The sequence below is a fragment of the Patella vulgata genome, chromosome 3 (genome assembly GCF_932274485.2).
Source record: "Patella vulgata chromosome 3, xgPatVulg1.2, whole genome shotgun sequence".
Lineage (NCBI taxonomy): Eukaryota > Metazoa > Mollusca > Gastropoda > Patellidae > Patella > Patella vulgata.
This window is the reverse complement of record NC_065881.2, coordinates 22,149,701-22,172,364: the sequence shown is the minus strand read 5'-3', so window position 1 is coordinate 22,172,364 and position 22,664 is coordinate 22,149,701. Positions and strand designations below refer to the sequence as shown.

At 36.3% G+C, this 22,664-nt stretch overlaps 1 protein-coding gene across 2 annotated transcripts in view; it reads right to left on the bottom strand.

Annotated features, from left to right (window-relative positions):
* The window catches only part of LOC126816817 (amiloride-sensitive amine oxidase [copper-containing]), a 28,462-nt gene extending 9,531 nt beyond the window's left edge, over positions 1–18,931 (bottom strand). For both annotated transcript variants that reach the window (XR_008787752.1, XM_050543560.2), the window contains exon 1: positions 18,383–18,931. The gene's annotated coding sequence lies outside the window, so the exon portion shown is untranslated. The remainder of the gene's footprint in view (positions 1–18,382) is intronic.
* Between the last annotated feature and the right edge of the window lie 3,733 nt (positions 18,932–22,664).

The window sequence follows — 22,664 nt, the reverse complement described above, 5'->3', positions numbered from 1 at the left end:
CTAATACATAAGAAACATGTTTATTGCACCACCTTTGCGTTCACACGATAGCCGGTATATCTAAACCAGCTAAAATTTAACATATGGGTGGCATATACTGACTCTGGCTAATCTGGCTTTCACAGAATACTGCTCTATTAAAGTAAACTTTGTTGTCCATTCAAATTTCAACATTTAAATAACATACGTATCTAAATAGGCTTTCACATTTTGCATATCTTTAAAAATACCGAACGCCAGTAAAGTTCATAACTCTGAAATGGATATCTGATTCTTGGCAGAAAACAGATGGTTTGTGGTGACAGGCACAAGACTTTTAACTTCTTTTATGATACCTTACAGATTTCATGCTCGATTACATTCACAGAGTGTCTGAAATCTTTAGAATATTGTTCTTCATTTTGGAGGCATTATTTCGCAACTTACACTAAATAATAGCTTGAAAAATCCCGATGGTTGTTCTCGGTCCGAGACGGGATTCGAACACCGGGACATTCTGGTCGAGGGCCGAGTTCCATTACCTCTCGACAACACCCCCCCCCCCCTCACCCCCCCCCCCGTCCTTTTATATTTAAGAGAATTTTGGATTGTTCTTTTTTAAGTTCTGTGTAGTTCTCTTGCAATGTTTTTAGAATAGTTAACACATGAAATATTTCTTCTATATTTTAAAGTAACATGTAGCAATCCGTGGTGTGTGTTCTAATCAACCATATTATTTACAAGATTCGCATACCTTCAAAATAAAAACACGGCATTACAAGTATTTTCACCCAATTGACATCTAAAACAATTGAGTAAAACCCATCTTTTTGTTACGAAAAATTTGATACGGCTAGGATCTTTAAAAAAAACAACAATGAAGCGAAAATGCAACTTTAAAGGGGCATTGCTAATTCTTTATCTGTCGAATCGTAATCCATTTAAATGTTTTAGTGGTTTTCAGAGAGTTTGAAGAATGCTTCCGCAAAATACCGTACTCTAAATAGGTTAGGGCTTGGGTTTACTGTTATTACACGTATGACGATCTAGGGTTTATTCCAAAATGAATTTTCTCTATTGAGTGATACTGCTAATTAACATCCCTTCTTACCAGAATTAGCAGTGAATGTACTATAACAAATGAAATTAAATGGGGTTTAACGTCCTACTGTTTTGCTCCCAAACTGGGCTAATGAAGACGGGCATACGCCATACATTGTGCTATGAGGTAAATTTTGCCCGGGTAGCGGCGCTACGGCCTACTCTTATATCGGATTCCAACTGCCAAGGGATCTTTTACGTGCACGCCAATTTGTACACGGGACCTCGGTATTCGTCCCATCCGAAGGACTAGACAGCTCTCCTTGTCATGCCCTCCGTCCTGCATCACTGACAAGGGGAAACCACGCCGGAAAATCTGGATGAACTTTCTCGGCCAATGCAGGGATCGAACACCCGACCTCCAGGCTAGCGAGCCAGCGTCTTACCCACTTAGCCACGTGATCCCCATACTATAACAAAGATTAGAGACCTGAAGAATGAACTAAGGACTGTGGACTGTTAATGCATGTGAATGCATCTCCAAAATAAACAAAAAAAACTCAGGGTGGTCATAATGCATTAATTTTTACAGTTTCTATATTATTTTTATATTCATAACAGAAGAAACCTCTGTTTGTTTTAAAACTACAATGGCATGAATACATCTTTGTCTTTTTTGACATTTGAAAATTGTTTCGTGTTAAAAGTGGAAATAGCTGTTTTCATTTTTACTGTATATTCTTACATTCTGAAAATAAACGGGTAAGGTGAACTCGTTCTGAATTTGATCTGAGCACATTCCTAACCTTCAGATATCTGTTTTTATATCATAGTAAAAACACAGCTTTAACATGCTTAACAAATCACCATGGCTGTTTTGGTAACGCCCCAGTACTTTACCAATGTCGCGGGAATTGGGATATTATAGTCTTCTTACTTTAGATGTCTACACATGTGAACGTAAATATTAGAAACAAAATACTAAATAAGAATTGAAGATGTTAATATGGGTTAGGTAATTCTGTGAAAACGTCCTCCTTAATTGGGTAGTCACTAACATATGTTGCGTTCGAGCCAAACAGAGATAGAAGAGTCCTTTACAAAAAAATGAATTTACATACAAATATCAATACATTTAGTATCAATAGTAGTGGATATCAAATAGGGCATGCTTTTTAAAACAAATGGTACTATACAGCCTGCCTCTTATCATTATAGATTCCACTCCACGCCGAAATAGGGTTGGCGCTTTATTAATTCCAAACGGCATGGTAAAAATATATTTACAATAATAAAAAAAATATGTTCAATATTTGGGTCTAAATATCTCCCTTTTCTTTCAATCCACATAATGATACATTAGCGTTGTTGAACACGAGCCCAGTGCACGACATAAAAAAGCGTGAATATATTTGACGTCGCCCGTCTTATCGCACATGCTGATTCATAAAACATTTATTGAACGCGACCCCAATAAAAAATGTATAAAACATCTGTTTAAAATGTTTATATCTATAACTACACATTGCTTGTCACGCCCCTTTTAGAATTCGAAATCTTATCTACGTAGACACACGCCTTTATCCAAGAGCTATACATGTCATATGTAATCCCTGGGTTGCAAGAACAATTTACCCATCTTGTCATGATCTTAAAATTAATTATCTATCATAATTAGGCTATACTGTAAAGGTATATGTTCTTCACGTAGGTAGCATTGAACATTTCTGGGGTCAAACGTACGTAAATGTTAAAACAATAAAACCTATAAAAATACACCATGACGGATGTTAATTCTCTTACTATTTGGCAATTTTACATAACTAAACCCTTCGACTCTTGAATGGGTGAAACTTCACTTACTGAAATTTCTACTGAATGCGGTATCAGCGGTTGTACAAAAATATATGCATGTTCGTTGTTTTTGCTTCATACCTGTAATTAATAATGGCAATACAAATTGAGAAGCCAGTCTCCTGCACAATATCGGTTAATACTAATAATCCACTGAAGGGGCGAATGGAAAACATACGAACTGACAATGGCAGAAAAGAGTAAACCAATAGTGAAATCTGGTGAAGAACACATATATCGTGTATGGTCACCATATTCAGCTACTGTATTCAGGGTACCGGTATTCAAACACAAAAAATCAATATGTGTACAACAAAACAGTCCACATGCCTATATGATATTTCTCCTACTTCAGAATACTGGGTTTAGCACATATAAATGAGATTCAAGGGCCAAGCAGCTATCTGATATCCCAGTGTGTATATCGCTAGTTTCAAATTCTGTTAGAGGTTAGAACAAGGAAAAGCTTGTTAAAGATATAATGTATACATGCAATATTACGATTACATAATGAAGAGATAACGTGCCTGAAACAATAATACATACACGCAAAAGTGTAGTAGACACCGTTAGATAACTGACAGGTAGTACTATGTGTACTAAAATTAGTAAGCATACACTGCCTCGTACATATATAACATTAATATTTTGGCTTAAGAGGCCACGTTTCGCTGGAACTGAAAGCGAAATCATTTGTCCCATCCCAAATCTGGATCCACGGCTCTGTGAGTAATGGCCTGGTTCACTTACTTGGAGGTCCCACGTTTGGCCGAGACAGGTTCTCTCGGTTTTCCAGCACGACTTACCTTTGTCAGTGGTGTAGGACGAGGGGCCTGTCAAGGGACAGCTTCTAGTCATTTGTTCGGTGTTGCACACTCAAAATACGAAACCACACAAAACACCGATAAAAAAAACCCAATATATTTAATGGTCTCATAATATGTGTCCATAGCCCCAATAACAGCAATCACGATTGCCAAACGTCATTAATTCTAACTCAAAATACGAAATAAACAAAATTCATGACCCGCCAAAAGAGCTTTTGGAAACAGTTAACAAACGAAAATAAGGAATGTATTATCATTTCTAAACATTCTCTTAAGGTTTTTTTAGTGAAAAAAACCCACTTCCTTACAACTGAAACCACGTGTAGAAGATATTACTATGTACAGATGGGTAGAGTTTATGTACATTTACAATACAGTTTTATCTAAAACCGCTCTTAATACAAATATCTTGTAGGAGAGGGAAACACTTAAGAAACATTAAGCTCATGTTTACGATTTGTACTGACAATAAATACTTTTAAGTGCAAAGAGCGTGTTTTCACTTAAATATCAAGCACTTACATTACATGATTATTCAAATTCAATTAGAAATGAAATTAATTGTGTACATTTATAGAAAGATTTAGAGACCGGTGTAGCAATGAGTGTAACGAACGCCCCACAAGGCGCAAACACCTCATTTGCTCTTGAGGGCAATTATAGTGATTAATAAAACAATCTTTACTATTCACAGTGCTTTTGTTTATAATCACCCACTCTCTTTAAACAAATTTGACCTTTTGATCTCTATAAACGGCGAATCAATAGGAAACACGTGGGTAAGCAAACTGGTCTATGTCCCCTATATATAGAAAACAATTAATATCTTAATATTCCCCGAAGTCCGATCAGTTATTTGGCTGACAAATGACAAGAGGGTTAATTATGTTGATAAATATATCGTAATTTATTACATAATCAAGTGCATTGATAATAGAAAACATTCCAGTAATGAATTGCTTGTGGTATTTGGTAATTGGCAGGAAGATTACCAAATGCAAAAATTTGTAATGTCGATCCTGAAAACATCATAACCAAATTATCTGATGGAATAAAAACACATTGGCATTTATGAATTACGTTGCACAAGGCGCAAAAAGCCCAAAATGCTAAGTTTTTGTAATATCTGTATTATAAAAATGACAAGCGTATATGCGGTGCTATTTTAAGGCATTGCATAAGATAAATAATATAGTAATCGCATATCATCGAAATGTATGAATATAAAACTAACTATGCAGCTAAGCTTCAAGATGAAAAATTCCATCATTGTAGAGAGCAAATTATTTAATGTAATTAAATGAAATGGGGGTTAACGTCCTACTGTTCTGCTCCGAACTGGGCTAATGAAGATGGGCATACGCTATACAGTGTGCTTTGATGGAAATTTTGCCCGGACAGCGGCACTACGGCCTACACTTATATCGAATTCCAACTGTCAAGGGATCTTTTACGTGCACGCCAATGTGTACACGGAACCTCGGTTTTTCGTCCCATCCGAACGGCTAGACAGCTGTCCTTGTCCTGCATCATTGACAAGAGAGAACCACGCCGGAAAATCTGGATGAACTTTCTCGGCCAATTCAGGTGTAATTAAGAGTCCTGGTTCGCATATGTATGTCTATATTATTACCTAGTATTTTTGTCTTATAGATGACTGTTACCATTATATATGGATGCTTGTTACCCATCGCCATACAAGTTAGATGCTATTCATTTTATTTTAGTAGATTTACAACAAGTACAATAAGTAAGTGCACTTGTAACATAATGTCAACAGTCTTTACTAGTATTACTACTTATAACATTGGTATTATCAAATAAATAAATAGGCATTGGAACATTTAAAGGAGCTAATTCTCTATTCTTTGGCACCTAGAAATGGACACTAATGGGTTGCAACACATATAATGATGTAATATGAATGTATATAAACTGATTTAAATTCAATCGTTTCTGTATTACTGTAATATCTAATCAGTTATGTTCGGCGAAATACGCGAAGAGTCCAAATTGAATGGCAGTCTTGGGCGTTTGACAATAATAATTCTAGTCTAAATCTGTAGTATCCCCCCCTTGGATATGTTTAGCTTCGTTCACCGAGTCGCTTCAGTACAAATGGCGCTCGAAAGCATTCTGTCACGTGATTCGTGTTCCAATTTTGAAATGTTTCTTTTTGTCTTGAATATTAGATATCAGAAGCCCATCTTTTCACGGTAAGATAATAACATCAAAGTTGATTTAAATTGACCAATAAGTCGTGTTTACAATGTCGAAGACTGTAGTGGATGATATTGAGTTAAAAACTTGCCTTATTTAAATACGAATATGATATCTCAACAAAACTAAATGCACAAAATAAAATGGGGTAGGACGTCGAATGTAAATTTATATGAAACTGTTTGTTAATTGTTCGACCCCTCCCCTCCCCCTAAGTTCCGCACACCTATAGGATCGACACTGTTGTAGACAATACTTTGTACTAAACTTGAATGTTATAATAGTCTTCCTTGCAGATTTCTTCCAAGCTATTTTTTATTTCAAAATGTGTTGAAATTTTCCCTTGACAGTTTTGACTTTTGATTTTCTCTGTTACTTGTGTGTGAGAGCAAATCACAATTAATGTGTTTTTTGTTTTAATGTTTAAATAATAGTGAGATGGATTGGGTCTTCAAAGGTCGACAAAGGTTTTAAAATGGCAGGGGGTCAAAATACAAAAATTCCCTTCGAACCTAGAAAATATTTCTAAATATAGCAATGTTCCACTCATTCAAATGTTGCTGGGTCGCCATTTATATCTAATTTTTGTTAATTAACTTTAATGTTTTGAATAGGTTTGGATAATTATTAGCATATGCATCTAATATTAGTTTAAAAATACCACTTCATTTGGGAATTTCAAACAAGGAACTTTACTGGTGACTCAGCTGGAGTCTTTCAAATTATTTGAGTAATATGTACACTTATGTTTCTAACCTTGGTAAAAAAAAAGTCGAATAGGAAATATATTACTCCTTAAAACTAAATCATTATTGACCCCTGATCAGTCGAGAATGAAATTGTTTTGTTAAATCGAAATATATGGTGTAACGGTAAAAATATACACATATGATATGACCTTTAGAACTTCCAGTGTAAGAGGTCAACCATATCATTATTAAATACAAAAATTCTTTATATTGTCAACATGTGGAAGATGTCAGAATAAAATATTACTGTGTAAATAATAATAGTTTACAAGTGTGGGATACTATTTATATGATTAGGACTATTTTTCTGTCAGGGATGTTGAGTAACCGAATGGTTAACGCGTGCGCGTTGGATCCTAATGCTTGTCATTCAGTCAAGTGGTCTGGTTCCGATTCCCCGCTTGTACAAGACAAGTTGTAGGGTTACCTGTTCAACCTTGTGGGTTTTCTCTGGATCCGCAAGCGAATTATTGAAAAACAATTGAACCATTATGCTAGTCGCGAAATGACATAGTTTGTGTCGAATGGAAGTTAAACCCCATTTCTCTCTTTATGTTTCAATCGGACGTCCACAAGTTTTATAAAAGGTGTCGTAACCTCCTAACCTGGGGATATGTCTGAAATCCAAAGTATCCCAGATGCCATTCGATAATAAAACGGGGATTCGGAAAATTTGTACCTGGATGAATTTTAGTTACCCACTATATCATGGCCATGGACTGATCATGTGTCGGATTACTGGATCGTTGGGTTATTGTGTTAGTTACCATACATCGGTCAGTAATGCTAGGTTTTCCGCTGGCGTGCGATGCGTTACGATAGGATTCTCCTGTCCCTATTGAATCCACGATCTGCGACGTGCAGATACGTTCGGATACGTTTCAATACGGTCAACACGATTGCTACGATTGACCTTAATATATGATAAGACCTGATGGGCTCACCATGATTACTCCAAGATTACTCCACGGTTGAAACCATGATTTCAATCATTAGAACCAAGCATTAGACACTAACGTACGGCACGCTTACGTGTGAAATGCGGGGTGTGGAGAAATTTGACAGGGCAGCGACCTTTCCGCCTACTCCTGTTTGAATTCCACCAAATGCCAAGGGATCTTTTACGTGCACGCCAATATGTACACGTGTGGATTCTGGTTGTTTGTCCCACCCGAACGACTATGTAAACTTTTTTGGGCAGGCCCGCTATGAGTTACGGTGTTTAATTTGTACAATATAAATGTTATTTAGTCGATTTGGGGTTGTATAATAAATGATTATTACATTATTACATGTAATTAGTGCTATTAATGATGTTGTAGGAAATGGTGCTAATCAATAGCATGAATGGTGCTTGAATATTATTATTATATTGTATGTTATATGGTAACAGATGACTGTTCTAGTTAGACATTGAGATAAATAAAGAGCATTTCATGTATAAGGAATAGAGGGGTTTGATTTTTACGAGGTGGGGGAAAGTATCACCAATTCTTTTGTATCAACTCCAGAAAGGACATTAACACTAAAATAATTATTATAACCAAAAAAATTCGATAGACTTTTTTGTCTTCTTAATGTAAACAATATATAAATTTTAAAAAAAAATAGATATTAATTTCAGCGTCTATAACGTAAACCAAAGAATTGTAACAGACCCGGGCGACTACAATTTTAAACCTGCAAGCTCGTATTAGGGAGCTTTGCAGTTGGTCCGATACCTGTAAACTATAGTCCCATTTCTTACAGCAGATAAAACAATTCAAAGGAATGATGGGTTTTAAATCATGGATATATTTAACAGGCTTTGAGATTTCTTTATTCAATATTTGTTAACGTGTAGAGAAAGTGAATTTGATATGGCAGGGTACTGGATTCGTTTTGGATAAACAAACAAATTATACATATTAAATTAAGGTAGGCCTATATGTTTAGAGGCAAGATGTTCCTTATCACACAAAACCTATTTACCATATAACCACAAATACGGCTGATAAATGGTAATTTGTGAAATTAGAAGACAATCGATCAATAAATTGTCCCGTCCATTACTATAATAACACAATAACCCAGTTAATATAATGTTATAAATAATGACAACTGTTATCATTGACGTTATGGTCATAACATTTGTTTCGTCTGCCAAAAAGCAAAATAGACATTTAAAGGGACAACAACTTGGGTTGTGTTGGCGGAATATCTTATAGGAACTGTTGTGATCACCCAGGACGGCGATTGGACTCGAGTAGGCTACTGAAGTTGGCCAAGAGAATCCTTGGGGTTTTCGAAGCTTTAACTCAATATTTTTCAAAAAATTCTAAATTAAAAACACGAATTAAAATTTCAATATTGGCCCATTATAATCAGTATTGATGTTGTTATCTTGCCATGAAAATATGGGATCCTAATATCCAATACTTAAGAGAATGTGAACATATTATTAAAATCAGTACACGAGTCGTGCATTTCTATGGTTTCTAGAGCCATTTCTAATGAAAAAAGAAAAACAAATCCTACAAGGTGTTGTTGTTCTTAGTGATATCTCAGACAATTTGTCTCATTTTCATTTTTTTTATCAAAGCGCACGCGTAGGGGTCTTTCTTGTGTGAGGGAAACCGGGGTGCCCAGAGTAACTTCACGAGGTTGAAAAGGCGCCCCTATCTCCGAGCCGCATGCACTCGAAACCACAACCGCAACCCAGATGTGACCGGCCAGGTAGAGGTCGAAGCGCGGCACTCTAGACCACTAGACCATCCCAACCCCCATTGTACACGACAATGCAGAAGTAATTTGATTCACAAACGACAAGATAATAATTTCAAAATAACGTGTGGAATGTACCAAGAAGGCGGAAACGACTATCGTTCAATTTGGATTGTTCACATATTTTACCGAATTAAACTGATAAGAAATTACAATAAACATTTAAAAATTGAACATAGGTCACTTTATATACATTCATATTACATTATTATATGCTTTTAGACTCCTTTTTATCTCGAACCGACTGAGACATTGTGTTGGTGCCTCCTTAAATGAGCTAAATCTCTGACCCACTATATGCCATAATATTCGAAATTAAAAACACGAATTAGATTTAAATATTGGCCCAGTTCAATTAATATCCATGTTGTTATCTTGCCGTTAAAATATACGATCCCAATATTCAATATTTTTAACACAATGGATATTTTATAAACAGTACACGAGTCGTGTATTCTATGGTTTGGTCGCCATTTGAAATGAACAGAGAAAAACATATCCTACAAGACAATGTGGAAGTAATCAGTAGTGGCTGATTCAAAAACGACAAAATAAATGAAATGAAATGAAATGGAATAGGGTTTAACGTCCTACTGTTCTGATCCGGCTGGGCTAATGAAGACGGGCATACGCCATACAGCGTACTATGAGGGAAATTTTGCCCGGACAGCGGCACTATGGCCTATCGAATTCCAACTGCCAAGGGATCCTTTACGTGCATGCCAATGTATACACGAGACCTCGGTTTTTCGTCCCATCCGAACGACTAGACAAGGGGAAACCACGTCGGAAAATCCCGATGAACTTTCTCGGCCAATGCATGGATCGAACACCCGACCACCAGGGTAGCGAGCCAGTGCCTCACCCACTTTATATAGCCACCGTGGCTCCCGACGACAAAATAATAATTTTTAAAAAAAGTAAAGACGTAAAAGACGTATATACATTCATATTACATTAATATGTGCTTTTAGACCCATTTTCTTCTGTTATAAGGTTCCAAACAATAGAGCCATACATCCATTAAATCCCATTCCATTTTACACCTTCCAGCTCTTCTATAAATAAAATCGTAATGGACAAAACAGTATTCTGAATTGGTAATTTATGTTTTAATTTCTAAAAAAGAGTGTGACGCGTTTCAGTAATTGACTTATAAACTTTCTGTTAGCTTAGCAGACTTCTAGAAAACTTTGAACATAAATTACACCAGCTTGACATGGAAGCAAGGTTAAGAGGTCTTGGGGAATGTTTCTGTTGATTATAAGATAGTTATTTAATTTAAAGCAAACGCCCTCGCCCTGTAGCTATCAGATTACAACCATACACACGTACGATGAGATACCGTCTTTCTACATTTACATTTCATCTTTGCTAAACAGAAGATCCTGACAATATTGTTAAGATGTCTTAATTTTTTTGTCCAAACGAAAAGCTGTTGCAAATAAATCAGGTTTTTTAAAAGTTTGCTGTTTCCTTTTGACAAAGGTTTATTTCCGAAGCTGGTTAAACCTCAATCCGTTCCATTCCCAAGAACATACAGGCTAATAAATAAAGTTTTTCAATAGGATGCCATTTCTAAATAAATGAAATGAAATGGGGTTTAATGTCCTACTGTTCTGCTCCTAACCTGGGCTAATGAAGACGGGCATACGCCATACAGTGTGCTATGAGGGAAATTTTGCACGGGCAGCGGCACTACGGCCTACTCTTATATCGAATTCCAAATGCCAAGGGATCTTTTACGTGCACGCCAATGTGTACACAGGACCTCGAAGTGGTAGCATACTGACGCGTTCCAAGTTCCAACGGGAGCATTAGTATTAACTAAAATATGTGTTTAGACCAACTGTATTCTTGGAGGTGTGAAATGGTATCTAATCTGATAATGATCATTGAATTATTATGGACGATTAGATCCAATTAACATATTCCTGGTTTATTAACCGGTTCCATTTATCATCGTGAAATAATTAACTGATTAATCTCGTCATAATTAAATCATTAACACCAACAACACCGACCGATAACAACCGTTTCAGATTACCATTGTTTAATTGTCCTTTCAAATACAGAAAGTGTTAATTATATATAGATTCTCTTGAATTTGCAAACATACCCGGAGTCGTGATAGAACACAACTTGCCACAACAAAGAATGCATATCATTTATATCGTGTAAATTTGCACACTTATTGTCGTTCTACAAAAATATAAAATATGTCAATTTGTGATAACAGAAAACCCATCTACAAATAATACCAGCATCTGAACTGCCGTGTTAGGCCCATTCAGCATTGCCGACAGAGAGAGAGATGGGGTTTAACGTCAACTCGACATAAACTAGGTCATTTCGGGACTAACAAGTGTTTCAATTTTATCGAAACCACGCCAGTTGACTCAATGACAGACCGTATGATACAGCTCGCACGTGCTAACCATTCGGCCATCTAACCTCCCAGCATGGCCGACAGTCCATTAGTATAATAGTATTAGGTATTCCGTAAATAATTAATATACCTTACTTCGCGGGTGACGTCCGTTTCTAATATGTTAAACCCAGAAACATCAACCTTAACGAAACTGAACTGCATTGATCTGAATCTACATACAAATCTGAATTGCGCGGGGTTGTCCATTCAGTATGACCGACAATCCATTAGTATATAGTATTAGGTATTCCTGAAACCTGCTTTCAGAAACAGATCTACGATGATATGAGTCTTAAGTCATCGTAGTAATCTGAACCATAGTAAACCATACCTTGTTATGAGTAATGTAAGCCCTACCTGTATAATGTAAGTAGTGTTAGGTCCGAACTTAAAGGACAATATTGGTGCCAGTCATTATCACATATGTGATAGAACTGGTTAAACACGTTCCAAATATCATTTTATCACAGAGATCATTGCTACGATAGATGAGTAATCAATGTTTCAACAATAGGAAGTGACGAACGCGAAAGAAAAAAACCACGAGTTATCCCTTTATATAACTGAATGAAGCGACGGGTGATAACAGATACATGGGCGAATTTCTGCTCACTAATAATTCCTTTGAAGACCAAAAGTTGTTGTATGGGACTGTGAAAGGATATCTGACAATTCATAAACAAAATTGACTCTCACTAGATAAGAGAACATGAAAGAAAAATAGAAAAAGTCCGTGCATTTCCATGTTTTTATAAGTATAGAATGAATAAACACCCGTGAATGTACGAACTGTTTCTATTTTTCTCGTGTTCTCTTATCTAATGACATGCAATTATTTTTTTAAATTGTCAGATATACTCTTACAGTCTCATATAACAACTTTTGGTCTTCGAAGGAATTTTAAGTGAGCAGAAATTCGCCCGTGTATCTGTTATCACCCGTCACTTCAGCCAGTTATATAGAGGGATAACTCGTGTTTTCCTTTTGCGTTCGTCACTTCCTATTGTTGAAACATTGATTACTCATCTATCGTAGTAATGATCTCTGTGATAAAATAATATTTGGAACGTGTTAAACCAGTTCTATCACATATGTGATAATGACTGGCACCAATATTGTCCTTTAATACTCACAGGTGTGCCACATACACAGTTACTTTTATTTACATAAAGGATACTTTACAATGCCAGTAAGTTATTGAAGAGATCATGGTGTTCTAGATCGTGGTCCTAATGCCAGGGAGATAAACTAAGGAAATCATTTTTTTTTTAAAAAAGTCCATCCCAATGTCTTAAACTGGGGTTATAGATGCCAGAATCCACCCACCACTCATAATATATGTACTGTCCGTGCAAACATCAATGGTTGGAATTCTGGTGCGTTATAGTCTTATAATAGAAATAATTGTTTGAAAGATTCTGTAAAATCCAAAAAACCCGGGTCCAATTTAAAGACAGTGCCATTATGAATATATTTTTTTAAAAATACATCAAACGAACATCCTCCTTCTTCATTAGCCCAGTTGGTGCATAAACACCATTTCATCTTTCATTTCAAAACGAACTCAACAACAAAATGTCCATTATTCAAACAAACCTTCTCTATTCAATTATACTGATTTTGTTTCTCGTTTATCTAACTGTGATATGTTTAATGTATGTATCGGCACCACCGAGAAAATTTAATCACAGTTGGATTTCAGACGCCAAATGAATAAATATATTATTATTATTATTATTAATAGGTGTTTATTACTAAACAAGTCGACATAAAACCGAGTAGCTTACATTTCAAATAAATTATCAAGGACTGTTTTCAAAGTTAGTATTATAATATTAGTTTGGCTGTTAAACAAGAACGATTAACCTATCTATCTGTTGTTGATGATATCTTGAGTTGAAAAGGTTACGAGGTAAGATAAATAAAGCGAAAAAGAATATATAATCTCTTCTTTGTTGGGGATTATGAAATACGGCCTGAAACCCCCTAATTGATACTTAAAAAAGAGTTTCGGACGAAATTACGAAATACTGAACTAATCGTTTTGTATTATTTATAAGGATTCGGTCTTAAAATAGGTTGGTGTTGGCCGAGAAGACTCTCGTCAATGATGCAGAAAAAACGAATAGTAGTTCGGATGGTACGATAAACCGGGACCCGGGTATACCCTTGACAAAACGTTATGGATCAGTGCCGTCGCTGTCCAGGCAAATTTTCCTTCATAGCACACAACATGGGTATGTCTGATTTTCCTTAACCTGCTTGGTGCAGAAAAGTTATACCAACCCAATTCATTATTATTGATTATTACATCGTCATATGAGACACAAACAGTGGCAATCTTCAACTGTATAAAATGTAGTAAAAACTGAATGTACTACCTTTATATAATAGACATGGATCTTGGTAAATTTCAATTAATATCGTTATTTACTTCCAATAGAAGTCTGGGGTATCCTATGGAGGAAGTTCAGTGTATTGTTCGTATGAAATGATTACCATCAATTAATATATAGACTCATTATAAACATTTTCATCAAATCAACATGTATATACTTTCAATGAAGATGCCAGTTTAAAGGGTCTATGGAAGCTTAATACAAAACCTATTATCATTTCATTGAAGATGATGATGAGTCCGTCAAAGGAAATATGTAAGCTTCTCGACGGCAGTAGTAAAAGCCTATTATCGTTTCAACGTCTCAATATAGGACGGTACAGATATATGTGAGCGTGTGTTTATTCTGTATGAAGGGTGGTTCCCCCTTGTCACTGGTGCAGGACAGATGGCCTGGCAAGGGAAAACTTATAGTCGTTCGGATAGGACAAAAAACCTAGGTCCCGTTTACTCAATGGCGTGCCTTGGCAATTGGAATTCGATATAAGAGTGCTCCATAGAACCGGTGCTCGAGCAAAATTTCCCTCGTAGCACAAAGTAAAGCCCTTCTTCATTAGCCTAGTCGGTACAGAAAAGCTGTTGATTTTCGCGTTGGTAACAATCTGATTAAAATACAGATCCTATTTCGTTTCGTTTTTTATATTTCAAAATTTCGTATTACTTGTCTTCACAACACTAGGATCTGGAAGAGTTGTTATGTAAACCGCGTTCTGGTGTGAGAAATTAGCCAATGAAACGGTCTATTACGGCGAGTTCTTGGCGTGCGATGCACGGAACTGCTGGTAAACCACCAGAAACGTCAACGCTGGTTGATTAATCAATGTCTGACGCCATAGGGCCAAAAGCCGCTCGTATGACCTCTTACGCGACCCTCCACTACAACCGGCCAGATCTTATTGTAGTGTAGGCCATCCAAAGTATAAATAAACGAAAAACGAAATATAGTTCTGTATTTTAATCAGACTGCGTTTATAATTACCATACGACACAATGAACAAGTGGATGAAAAATCCTCACTTTCTCGAAGTGACATTTTCAGACACATCACAAATGCAATTAATTGTTTGATTTAAATACAGGACGGATAATCTAGCGGGGGGAACGTTTAGTAGATCGGATGGGACGAGAAATGGAGGTCTCGTGTATACAGCTGGAAACACTTTAAATATCTCCTGACAGCTGCAAATCGAAATATGAGTAGGCCGTTGCGCCGCTGTAAGGGCAAATTTTGCCGCATAGAACTGCATGGCGTAACGTCTTCATTAGCTAAATTCGTGTAGATAATGAAGACGTTAAACCTCATTTGATTCATTCGATTTGCATACCGACACCCGCCGGGTCTGCGAAAATTCTGTTAATCTAATTTCTTATCTATAATCAAAATAAACTTCACAGGTTAATCTTTTATCGCTTAATCTGACAAACATTATATATACACAGATTTATATATACACATGTTTGATAAGAGTTTTAGTCCAGAGAAATAGTTTTATAGATTGGGGATATCTATATGATTTATTAGGTCTGGTTCATATTTGTTGGGGTTTAGTAGAAGTGAGGGAGTAGCAATAACTATCGGAGAATAAGAATAAAAAGGGCGGGGCGAATTTATTATATCTATGAGCAGGATGATGAGAATCTCAGTGTATATATTATGTCTGCGATGGCATGTAGTATAATATAAACATATTGTAAGGATGGGTAACGATGAGTGATTTAAACCATTACAAAGCAATGAAAGTATAATATATGGTTACAGTTCTAATGAAGCAGGTTATAGGTAACCTTTCTAAAACATTCCATACCATTCCCCTGGGTTTTCAAACACAGTGGTCTAGATTGCCGCGCTTCGACATCTAGCTGGCCGATCACCTCTGGCTTGCGGTAATTGTGGTTTCGATCCCTGGTGTGAGCGTATGTGGCTTGGAGATAGGGGCGTCTTCTCAGCCTCGTGGGTTTACTCCGGGCACTCCGGTTTCCTCCCACAGGAAAGACCCCTACGCGTGCGCTAAGATAATAAAAATGAAAAAAAATAAAAGAATTGTCTGCGATATACCTTCGGTGGAAGCGGACGTTAAACACTAAGAACAACAACAACCTTGTGTAGTAAAGACAAGTAAAACGAAATTTTGAACTATAAAAAAACGAAACGAAATAGGATCTGTGTTTTAATCAGATTGTTTTACACGCAATACAAATCTATACAGAACCCCGATTCTTTTACCATCCGAACACTTCGACCCACACACTCTTAGAGACAATGTGAGGGCGGGTCGAGGGAGATACATATTCTCAGGAACCTGGAAAACCCCCTCCTGCAAAAATTCCTGGACCCGCCCCTGGCCTTGCTGACCCATAAATGTATGAAAAAGAGAGAAAAAATTAAAAATGAGTATGAATTAAAATGTATTTGGGCATGAGACAAATTCGACCTGTCAAATATGGTCTAAGCTCTAGGTTCCTAATACCTTACACATAATTATTCTAAATCTCAACATCGTATAAAATCAGACATATCCTTCTTTTCAATCAATTTAGGTTGGACGGTCGAAGGGGCATTTACAATATCGAGTATATAATGGAAGTCAATAATGTTATGTATTGGCCATTCAAACAATGTTATGTACAACAAAACTTGTATAGTTTTATCAATCATTACTATAAATATGGTATCGGGTGTTCTAAAACCTATAATGATTTAAAAATAGAAATCAAAATATTATGAGAAAGTGTTTTATTTTGATAAAAGTCAAGTGAAATCCCAATCCGAGCATGAAATCAATTTCAAAAACTCAATAACATACAATCTAAGAATATGACAATATTTTGGTGCCTTTCATTCTTGCTTTTTTTTCTTTTGGTAGATTCATTCGTAAATATCAGAGTGTGTGATATTTAAAGAAAACACGTGGTTGTAACATATAAAACACACGTGTTCATATATATGTATCTTAACAAGTGTCTTAATTGTCTTGATTAGGGAATGAGTTAACGAATCGAATAGCTTTCGTATAATCGCGAAAGACTAATCAATTTTGAGTGATCTCTACGGAATATATTGCTACGTGTGTGGTCGACAAATTACTTCGTTGAGTTATAAAAATGGACAACAATCAACAAGGGAAATATCATACATGTTCTTTTTTTTCAAGTAAACAAACTAGTGTTACTTTCTGCACGGAAAATACTTTCCCGTTCCATTTTGATGGGTTAATAACATAAATAAAACATCGACCTAATACATGCTAATCATAGCAGTCTTACTCCAAAGATGGGGTTGTCTCGGTGTTTCCACAATGCTACACCCATTCCGAGTGTCAGATTTACCTAGGGCCTCAGGATCGGGGTGGTGGGGGTAATATTTTTGACACTGTTATAGGCCTTTCTTACTTGCACTGTAATCTTTTACCCCTGGGAGGGTGGCCGAATGGTAAGCACGTGCGCGTTGTATCATAAGGCGTGGTTTTGATTCCCTGGTTGTACGTGACAAGGAGTAGGGTCGCCTGTCCAACCCCGTGGGTTTTCTCCGGGTCCTCCGGTTTCCTCCCATGGCTAAAGACCCCTACGCGCAAGCGAATTATAGAAATAAAATTGAACGATGTGTTAGTCCCTAGTTTGCGTCGAGTGGACGTTAAAACCTCTCTCTCTCTCATCTCTCTCTATCTCTCTCTCTCTTTAACCCCTATCATTACCATGAAAACAAACGCTCCCATCTTCCTCTAAGGCCTATAGTCATGAGGGTGGCGAATTGGGCGGGACCACACGAGTGGAATAGCCTAGAACCTCTCTTAATCTAACTCCGGAACTGCCCATATACAATAATCAGAAGAACACCCTCTTCTTAATCATATCAACACAACCTCTTAACTGGTGCAGTTTAACCAAAGACTGAAGTATAAAATACTTTCAACTCGAGTACTATAAAGTAGCTGTAAGCCAAAGGCAAAATTTACTTTGGTATAAACAGAATGTAGCCTATAAATTAACGTAATGTTGCTATATCTCTTACATCTTATATACACGTGCATGGATGAACAACATGCTTACATCCCTACACGTGTTGTATATATATAATATATATATTTATAGACTATACGTATATATGTATTTAATAACTAACCTGTTTCTCATACCGTCAATAGTAAACAAATCCTTTATTTGTCTTCTTCTAATCAATCTAATTATCTCATTCCTGATATTAAGCTGCTCACTCTGACGTCCGCTGTACTTGAGTGATATGGGTTTTGATATTTTAACTTGTCTGTCGATGTTATTAGCTGTATTGGATGTCTCTGAATTCTAATGTTGTTGTTTCTCTTCTTAAACCACACGAGTATTAATATATTTATAATCCTAAACTGACCACACGCGTGTTTTTATACCCAGCCGGCCGATGGTACACGCCTGTTTTACCTAGATGGTGAACGGTCCCTTACAGTGGCAGTTCGTCTGTTACTGTACTCGACTCTAAAAACTTCTATTGCCTCTCATACAGTTGATCATTTGGTTTCTCGTGTATTAATAGACAGTGTAAGCTTACCAGACAAGCTGACTCACACAGTAGTCAAGTAATAACCGTTTCTCTGAACCGAATTCCAGCCAGCATTACTACACCAAAACAGTTCAACGTGGAGCTCCGTTTCCTTTTGGATCATATATCGACTTTAAAATGACTGGCATTAACGTCTTAACATCATCACGTTATATATATATATATATGTCATGGAATTATTTTAATAAGTGAGGGCGGGGCTATTTGTAAAACCGATATCTCTATTTTGAAATACTTTCTCTATTTATGAATAAATAAATCAATAAGTTTTCAATACAATTAAACATGCACAAGCTGTCTATGACTCTAGTCGTGACTATTTGTCGAATTTATTATTATAACTATCGGCGTTTATGAAATTTATGGAAAATCTATAGAATGTAATAAATTATGAAAATTTTATCCGATACCATTTGTGGGCCCCAGGAGCATATCGTCTGTGAGATATCTGAAATAATTCAAAATACAGATTCTTTATTTTTATAAATATATAATTATATTCAAGTTGTCGTTCCTGTCGTATTAAGGGTATACTGAAAGGTCTCGATCTCTTTTGGTTTATTTTTAAAGGACAAAAAAGAAAGTACGTCGTATCTGTTTAGCAAGATACAGATCTACGTCAGGTTTTAGTCTATTGAAACCACGTCTACATCCCAAATGGCTGCTATGTTTCAACTTATAGGGTCATTGTAAATTTTTTAAACTGACCATGAATGACACCATGGATTCCCGTGAAATCGTACGCTAGAAATTCATAATATTTTTAAAACTTTCAAATATATGAAAAAAAAAATATTTCAAACTTGCATATCTACTATGTCATTTTTAGTTTTCTGAGATATATATCAAAAATACCTAGCATAAGGTTGAAAAGGAGCAGTGTATAATCTACAGAAAGGTAAAAACTAAAAACTGAGTATAGAGTAAAATCTCTTTAAAATATATACTCTAGTTTTACCATAGAAACTAGGAATTTGAAAATATAGTTGATTGGTAATTCCCGGCCTACAGCCTTTATTTAATTTTCGTATAGAATGAATCAATTGTATTTAGCATCTTTTCTGTGCCAACCGGGAAGAAAGGCATGCGTCATGCTTTGAGGGAAATAGTACCCGGGCATGGGCATTTCCACCTATTCTTCTTCGAATTCAAACTGACAAAGGTTTTTTTGTACGTGCACGCCAACGAGTACACGGGGAGGATCTCGGTTTTTATGTCCCATCTGAAAGACTAGACGCCTTTTCCCTACCAGACCCTCCGTACTGCATTACCAACACGGGAACACCATACTGGAAACCTCCGGAAATTCCAGCTGTGTGAGCCAACGACATATTTTTATTATTTTTTTTTATAAACAATATTTTTATTTGTAAATATCTGAATTTGGATTTACAACAATTTAAAAAATACTGATGATGAATAAAATTGTAGAAATTTTAAAATGTTTAGGAGCTTTTGTATACAATTCGTTCGTGTCATAATAAAGTTGTGTATCTTTGTATAATTATGTCCATGTATGTGTCCTTTGTTTGTTTCATGTACATTTCTATATTATTTTTATTTGTATATGCACATAACCTTGTAAGGTTTTTTTATGCAATAAAGTTTCTATAGTTTTTCTATAGGATACATATACTGGATAATATAGAGACATTTTTTATATAAATAATTTTAGTAGGTAGAAGTGTATTCTGAAAATACTGTTTGGTAATGTTTTTTGGGTATGATAAGACGCACAACGTACAATCATCCAACACCTCCAAATCCCACAAACCAGTTGAGAAAGGCGAGGATATTAGATAGGTGTGCGGTGTGCAGGACTGAAATAACAAGAATCATTTTATGGAGATTTAAATCCTTTTGATAAATGAATAAATTGTTGAACTGCTTGGAAAATAAGTGTGTTTATCTCAGGACCATGTTTTGTTGAGCCATACAACAGACAACTGATTGTTTTATACTGAAGGTTTTCGGATTGTCTGTTTTCTTACATCTGAATGTAAGATGAATACGAGTAAATAATATTCATAGTCATTGAGGGGATCACGTGGCTAAGTGGGTAAGACGATGGCTCGCTAGCCTGGAGGTCGGGTGTTCGATCCCTGCATTGGCCGAGAAAGTTCATCCCGATTTTCCGGCGTGGTTTCCTCTTGTCAGTGATGCAGGACGGAGGGCCTGACAAGGACAGCTGTCTAGTCGTTCGGATGGGACGAAAAACCGAGGTCCCGTGTACACATTGGCGTGCACGTAAAAGATCCCTTGGCAGTTGGAATTCGATATAAGAGTTGGCCGTAGCGCCGCTGCCCAGGCAAAATTTCCCCCATAGCACACTGTATGGCGTATGCCCGTCTTCATTAGCCCAGTTAGGAGCAGAACAGTAGGACGTTAAACCCCATTTCATTTCATTTCATTACATAGTCATTGAGCCACCGAGGCAACCTTAAAAGCAGTATAGAATTTTATGTATTTGATCAAACACGTGTGCGAATTTGTCTTTGAATACTGAATGAGATAACGAATCGATTAACTATGATATAATCGGCGTATAAATATTAATCCATTTTTCAAGTGGTCTTTCGATATTCCTAATTACTATCTATATGTAGGCTTATGTGTGTGTATTTAACAGTAATTCAACAAATTACATCGTAACCTCGTGCAAAGGGTCAGTAATCGACAACGCGACGGAATGAAAATGTTAAACATGTTTTCTCATGTCAGATGAATGGCGGTAATCTACTGAGCATAAATCTTTTCATTTCATTGTTTTAAGAACTTGTGGAAATAAAACGCGGAAACATCGATAATTTGGGAAGATAGTATGGATTTATTATCTTCATTCCATTTAAAATAAAATAGAAGATACCTATGACACAGTTTTGGTGAAATATAATCATGGCAGCACCCTTTACATATAGACGATCGGCTACTTCATTTTACAACGACATTAAATTGAGAAAATATCCATCAGACTGATTCAAATTCAACTGCTGTTGGGCAATTAGACAATATGTATCAATTTACAATGAATATAAATCATGCGGAAAAATCAATACACATATCCTTACAACGTAGCTGAATAATGTGGTTTATTCATTTACGCACCTCGCCTGAATTAAGAATAATTAAATAAGATATTGTAGCCTACTTGGTAATATTTTGGAACATTTACACGCCTTTAAGTATTAAATGAAATGAAATGGGGTTTAACGTCCTACTGTTCTGCTCCTATACTGGGCTAATGAAGACGGACGTCTTTAAGTGTATACAAGCTGAAATAATCTATACTTGAGGAGGTTTTGAAATATTATTAAGATTATTATACATGATAATATTCTGAATGATATTCGTTATGAGTAAACACTCTAAAATGAGTTATAGAGAGAGAGAAATGGGGTTTAACGTCCACTCAACACAAACTAGGTCATTTCGGGACTAACATAATAATATGGTTTAATTTTATTTCAATAATTCGCTTGCGCATAGGGGTCTTTAGCAGTGGGAGGAAACCGGAGGACACGGAGAAAACCCACGAGGTTGGACAGGTGACCCTACTCCTTGTCACGTACAACCGGGGATTCGAAACCACGCCAGTCGACTCAATAACAGACTTTACGATACAGCGCGCGCACGCTAACCATTCAGCCATCCAACCCCCCAAAATGAGTTATAGTTGTGTTACTAATGCAATTAACGCCATATTTTACACAAAAAAACAACATATTTCACCCCCCCCCCCAAAAAAAACCCCAACTCAAATTGAAGTACACGCATACTTTTGTAACGCAAGATACGGTGTAAAATTGGCACCTTATTCGGAGTAATGTTTCCCTAAAATATTTACACCTTT